A 6560-nucleotide genomic window follows, 5' to 3' on the forward strand; every position below is an offset into this window, starting at 1 on the left:
TTTTGTGCCAATTACAGGCAACCCAGTTTGTTCAACTGATTCTGTACAGTTTGATATACATCTATACAATTTCTCCTTTTCTCTTCTACTGAAATGCCTGTGTTTCAGTTTAAAATATATATATATATTTTTAGAGTCTAATCAAGTACACTAAAAGCAACATAAGAACATTAGTGTTAACTACTCAAGAAAACGTCTTCCTCTACACTTTCTTATTTGTGCTTTTAGCTCAGAGCTAAATATGATTGCGTGCAATATGCATGCAATATTATTAAATACTTCATACAATGTTGATCATGACACCTGTACAGAGTTCTCTTTTTCTTTTTATGATTTTGCAGAGCTCTACATATCTAAGTGAGCCTCCTTTGCAGCAAGGCAAAACCGCCTAATTTTGTAGGGGTAATACTTGACAACTGACCTTCACAGGTGCAAACTAGCAAATGTTGAGCTATTTTTGGTTTTCCATCCAACAGCTCTTTGCAGTCTGGGACTTGTAGTTCAGTTGTCATCATTATAAGTAGTCTGCACCATCAGTGGGTTAATGTATTATACCATAGAGATCTGTGCACACCTGAAGGTTATCATTTTTATTGAGTTCCATACATGCAAGATGCAGAAACAGTGAATTTGATTGCCTTGAATAATATTTGTATTTTTGTATCTTTATGCTTATATAGAGAAAAATTCACTAGGGGCCAACACAGAGGTCCTACATTTTGGGCAGAAAATAACAAAAAAAAGTATAAGCATGCACCAGAGGGGAAATATTATGACTGTCTGGGAGGATCTAAGTGTCCTAGGGGTTTACTAAGTACTTCCCGAAGTGCAGAGTCTTGAGGTCATTCCGGAATTGAAAGTGTTGGGGCTGTCTTAATTAATACTTGGTTATGTGTTAAGCCTGAATGAGGACGCGGACACCCTGAGGACATTTCCAACATGTGTTTATTAAAGAATAAGAATAAGGCCTAACTTTCCCTATCGCTATGGTGTATTTCCTACTTATTTTACTAAGGTGCTCATCAGTCATCAGTAAATGTCCAATGGAATAAATCTGATTTCCAAGCCTAATGCTAACTGACTCTACCACTATTCCAAAAAAACTAAGGTCAGGAGAATATTTCCCTTCTCCTGATGGATGCTTCTTGCACTTATCTTGTTTAATCTTTCAAGTTTCTTGTTAATATTCAATTTTCAAATATTCTCTTGTTACTTTCTGTACCAGTTCCTGTACAAGTTCCTGTAATTCTTGTGCATACTTTTGGCTTTCCTTTCCACTTTAATGATTTCTTTCTTTGGTCTTTGTTGAATCCTTTGATTTGTCCTAACATATTAAATTGTACTGAGACGAGTCTCTGTGCTGGGAATGGAAGAACAGGAGAAATGGGAGGCCCCACTCTGCCTCCCAGTTCTCCCGTTCTCCCTGTTACCTTTAGTCGTCGGGGCACCGCCACCCGTACCTGTACTGGCTGCAACCTTCTCCTTCACTCGGTTTCTCTGTCAGCTCTCTTCTTCCGGAGTCTTCTCCCAGCGTTTCTCTTGCTCTCTCTTGATGGCTTGGTTTCCGAACGGGAGATCAGAACATTTGCCAGTTCCTGATCAGAATGGTGTAGGCGTTGTTAGATGGGCAGTCTGCCCACCATGACGTCCTCCTCTGCTTTTTGCTTTCTGGTTGGTAACGGTGCCGGTGCTTCAGTGAAAATGTTGCCGATGGGGGCCAGAACTACTGGCAGGTCAGGCCTGCTGGTAGTTCACTGCCCCTATCGGCAGACTTTTAGTTTGCCGGTGCGGAAAAGGTGCCAGTTACTGTTGTTATTGGCACTTTTTTCCAGACCGGCAAACCTGTTATCAGTGCCTATATGTATGTTGAGTATTTTGAAAATTGATTGTTGATTTTGTTGAGCCAATTCAACTGTGAAGCTCATTTCTTTAATTCAAGTGGGTGGCACAAGTGGTCACTTTATTCTTACTTGTTAAATTTGGTAACTTTGGGTTTTAGTCACTCCTGTTTGACCAGTGCTAGCCAAACACACTAATTTGGAAGAAGTGAGGTTGGAAATTGCAGTACAACTTTTTATAGTTGTGGCAGATAGCTGGATGGAGTTTTAGCCCTCATATATACCCTTTTTTAATGTATTTGGGACAACTATTACTGTGAACCACAATATCGTCTATATATGTTCCTCAAAATGCTGAGTATGGGTTTAGCATTTTGTCCATTGGACGTTGAAAAGTGTCTGGGGCTCCATGAAGACCGAAAGTAAGGCCCTTGAATTGAAACAGACCATGCAGTGTTGAAAAGGCATTTTTTTCTCGGTCAGGTGGATTCAAAGGGACCTGTCAAATACCCTTGGTTAGATCTAGGTTTGATATATACCTACCACCCCCAGCTTCTCGATCAAATCATCAATTCTCGGCATTGGGTAATTATCAAATACCAAGATTAAATTTAGCTTTCTGAAGTCAATGCAGAAACACCAGGACTGATCTGGTTGGGTGACTAAAACAATAGGAGAGGACAAGGGACTCTCAGAGGGCTCAACTAGATCCACCTTGAACATTTCCTCTATCTCCTTTTCAATTATTTCTTTCCTGGCTTCGGGGACTCTATATGGCTTCAAATTGATGGTTTTTGCCTGACAGGGTTCTAATATAATGGTAACAATTAGCAATCCTGCCTGGTTGTTCTATAAACACCTTGGGAAACTGCGCCAATAAGTTGTTAATGTTGGGCTGTTGGGAGGGTGACATATCGGGGGAAACTAAGGTATTTTCCCTATCAGAGTCAGTAAGGAGAGCAGCCATTGTAATGTTAGTATTCTCGCTATGGTCTTTTCTCCACTCCTTGAGCAAGTTGACATAATAGACTAGCATCTTCTGCCTTCCATCAGGGTGGGATACGAGATAGTTCAGAGGGACCTTTTTTCCAAGATTTTATAGAGACTTTTCCACTTGGAAATCATCTTGTTTTCCAATTTGGGTAGGAGAACCAAGACTGACTGTCCAACTGAGAAGGTATGGTGTACGGTACACCTATTATAGGTAGCCTGCTGTTGTTTTTCGGCCTGACCAAGATGTGTTTTTTAATTTTCTCTTACTGATGCCATATGGGATCTTAATTTCTTTGCGGTTTGAGAGATTGGTAGAAGGGCTTCCTCTCTTTCCTCCAAGGTTTTTTAGCATATCTAACACATCTCAGGGTTCCGTCCCATCGAGAAGTTCAAATGGAGAATATCCCAGGCACATTTGAAGAAGGTGGTTTTCCTTGTGTTTTTTTTTATCCCATTGTGATCTCTGCATTTAACCAAAAGCAACATGCGTGCAGCATGTAAATGTATCCATGCCTGTAAATATATATGGCGATATTAACGTGTTATATTTATTCATTGTCGCTAGTTCAATCTGTGTGTCAGTTTATGTATGTGTGTTTCTGTGTTTTCTGTGCTTATTCCCTTTTTTTATTTAAAGGACCTTTTTCACCCAATTTACTGCAATATCGGATTTCGGCCTCATATATTTGTGAAATGGAGGGCATTGGTACTTTCTGTCAGCAGGGGGGCATGGGGTGCACATGAGGAGAATTTTGAGTTTTCTACAGCTGCCCCTCTCCTCCAGCGCCCCTTGAAAGCAAGGATATGGCACGGCCCTGTCAAATGGGGAGCAGGCATTTTGGGGTTTCCGGGGAACGTGTGAGAGAAATTCAGAGGCAGAGGGTTCCGAGACCCGTGCCCTGGCTTCCTGACTGCGTCAGACTGTTCAGGGTTAATTTCCCTCTCATGATGTGAGCAGCCGAGGGTTTCCCAGAGAGGGAGAGCACACCAAATCATCATGCGAGCCTTGAGCTCCATCGCAGTGTCCGAGAGCTTCCTGTGACACAATACGAAGCCTGCATTTAGGTTTCATGGGAGCAGTTCCTAACATCTAGATCCATCACCAATGATGAGGGTGTGAGCAGCCATAAGAGTTTGGGAATTAGCGCATCTCTGACAGGTGACACAGGCTATCGGTGGGGAGAGGGAAGAGCAGGTCTTCTGAGACAAGCTTACAGCCCTTCCGGGCTGTCAAGGGGGGGTGGTAGTGGTCCGTTTAGACAGCCATTGTCAGACGGCAGCATGAGAAAAGCAGGCGTTAAGCTTGGGCGATTGTTTTTAACAATCCCCATGTGAAGGTAAGAAAGGCTGTATTTATTTTGTCTGTTTTACATGCCCTGGACAAAAGAGACAGGGCGAAGAGGTTTGGAGTGGGGCTGTTGTGTCTAAACACCACCAATATTTTACTGGTGAGGCCAGTACCCCATTCCAGCAAACTAGACCTTTGAACAAAGGTTATATGCCTTTTCATTTAGGAGCCGGCAGCACTCAAGCAAGAACATGTAACCACAAAAGCACAGAATATTTTTCTTTTTAAAAAGGGGTACGTATGTTTCGAGCTTTACAATTAGCTTCCAATTTGCCATGTGCCTTGTTTTTCTAAGGGACCATACTCTCTTTTCCCCTCGTGCTTCAAACGGTGAGCAAAGGCAGATTATTTCTGAATGGCAATAATAAGAACTCAACGGAAACAATGCCAGATTGTTTGGACCCTGTTAAAGGCAATACACACTACTGACACTGCTGCCATTAGCACAGCGTTGGTCCATCTAAAGTGCAAAGGAACGACGGTGTGACTAGGGGCAGAAATGACATTCACCTCATTAGTGCCAGTGCAGTCCTCATTGGCTTCATCACTTGTGCAAACATGAAGTGTTATAAACTTTATCCTTAAAAAGGGGCCTATAAACAGCAGCACGTTCCAGAGCGTAGGTCGGGCCTATAAACCGCAGCACGTTCCAGCGCGTAGGTTGGGCCTATAAACAGCAGCACGTTCCAGCACGTAGGTCGGGCCTATAAACAGCAGCACGTTCCAGAGCGTAGGTCGGCAATAACCCGACAGATAGTAAATAATTCACGTGAGGTATTATGTCACGTGTGACGGATGGGGCCCTGTTTGTTTATTTTACAGGCCCTCTCAGGGTGGGATTCTCTAATGTCAGCACTGAAGGGGAAAGTGTTACCTGCCTGTGTATAAAGGCCACATGTTGTTGAACTAGTTGAACAAGGGAAGCTCACTGCACTGATCAAGTTCAAGTATACGAGCTGTGAACTAATATGCGGTTGCAATAACTGCGTATGCATTTCGCTGTTCAGTTCTTTTCATGAAAAACCAATGTATTTAAAGCTGTGATCTTGGGTTATCCGTGACACTGTTCACTCAGTTCTTTTAATGAGAAGTGAATATATTCAAAGATATGAACGGGTTTTGTTTTATGCATTTTTTGCCCATTTAAAGTAGCACCAGTATGTTATAATTTATCAAATATGAATTTGTAGACACCCAGGTGGCAAGATCATTCTTTATGTAGGAGAACTGAGAGGGATCTGAGACTATTGTATGTAGGATTCAAAGATGGCCCTTCATTTTGTTATTGTTATTTTGCCTCATTATTTATCTATTTAGTATTTATCATATAAAGACTGCCCTGTTTCAGTGTTAATAATTCATACTTTGTGTGCATTGCATTTATTCCCATATAGTGCACATATATAGACTGCTTGTCTAGAGAAAGGGCTAGTTTTATTTCCTTTCACAAGTAAAGGGGGCTCTGAGTGCGAACCTTTTGTTTCGCTCTTGGTTAAGGCACTGATCCACCCTCTTAAGATCAGGCAGGGTTTTACCCCAATCATTCCCCTGACGTTTCTGGGCACTCTCATAGGTGCAGTAAGGTGTATGACCGTTTTCTCCTGGATTTCTACAAGTTGCTTGCTGCGTTCTTCACTCATACTCACGTTGTGGCCATCTACATCATCCACAGTCAGGTCCACCTTACATGTTCTATCACTGACCTGGCTCAAGGGGGTGTGACAGGAGAAGTGCTTATGTAGGCTTCAAAAAGGGCTTTTCTGGCAGCATCTCTTGCAAACAAAGTAAGTGACTTTCATAGGGACTGGAGTCCTCATGGTATCCAGTTCAATTTTCGAAAAAACATATTTTCGAAATGCCATTTTGTCCAAAAAAAGGCAGATTTTTTTTTCGAATGTATTTTTTAAAAGTTTATGTTTTATTTTTGTTTTGTTAGTACAAAAAAAGTGTCAATACAAAAAGAAACAGGGGGCTAGGGGGCCGCCCATTTAAAAAATTAAATAAAAAAAAAATTTGGAAAAAAAAAATCGGCAATTTTGTATCGACAAAATGGCATTTCGAAAATGTGGCGTTCGAAAATGTCACTATAAACCAGTCCTCATTTGATAAGGCCTTCTGGTGGGACTTTTCATGTTAATTTCCCTAATGGGTTGGTGACAGTTTCATTAAAAAAGCCTCGATTTCGGAATGCTGCGTAGACTTGTAGAGTCTTGGCAGGATCCCTTTCTCTTGTGGCCTGTGTTATACTGCTTGCTGCATCCTGCAGCAAATTGTAGACAGCTTCTACATGGTGTCTTCCTTCTGTTTCTGCCATTTGTGGCCTCTTCCTGTTGGTGTCCTCATGTGACGGGGACGCCGCCATCATCACAGGTAAGGTGGTC

The sequence above is a fragment of the Ambystoma mexicanum genome, chromosome 2q, assembly GCF_040938575.1.
Source record: "Ambystoma mexicanum isolate Mex_15411 chromosome 2q, UKY_AmexF1_1, whole genome shotgun sequence".
NCBI lineage: Eukaryota > Metazoa > Chordata > Amphibia > Caudata > Ambystomatidae > Ambystoma > Ambystoma mexicanum.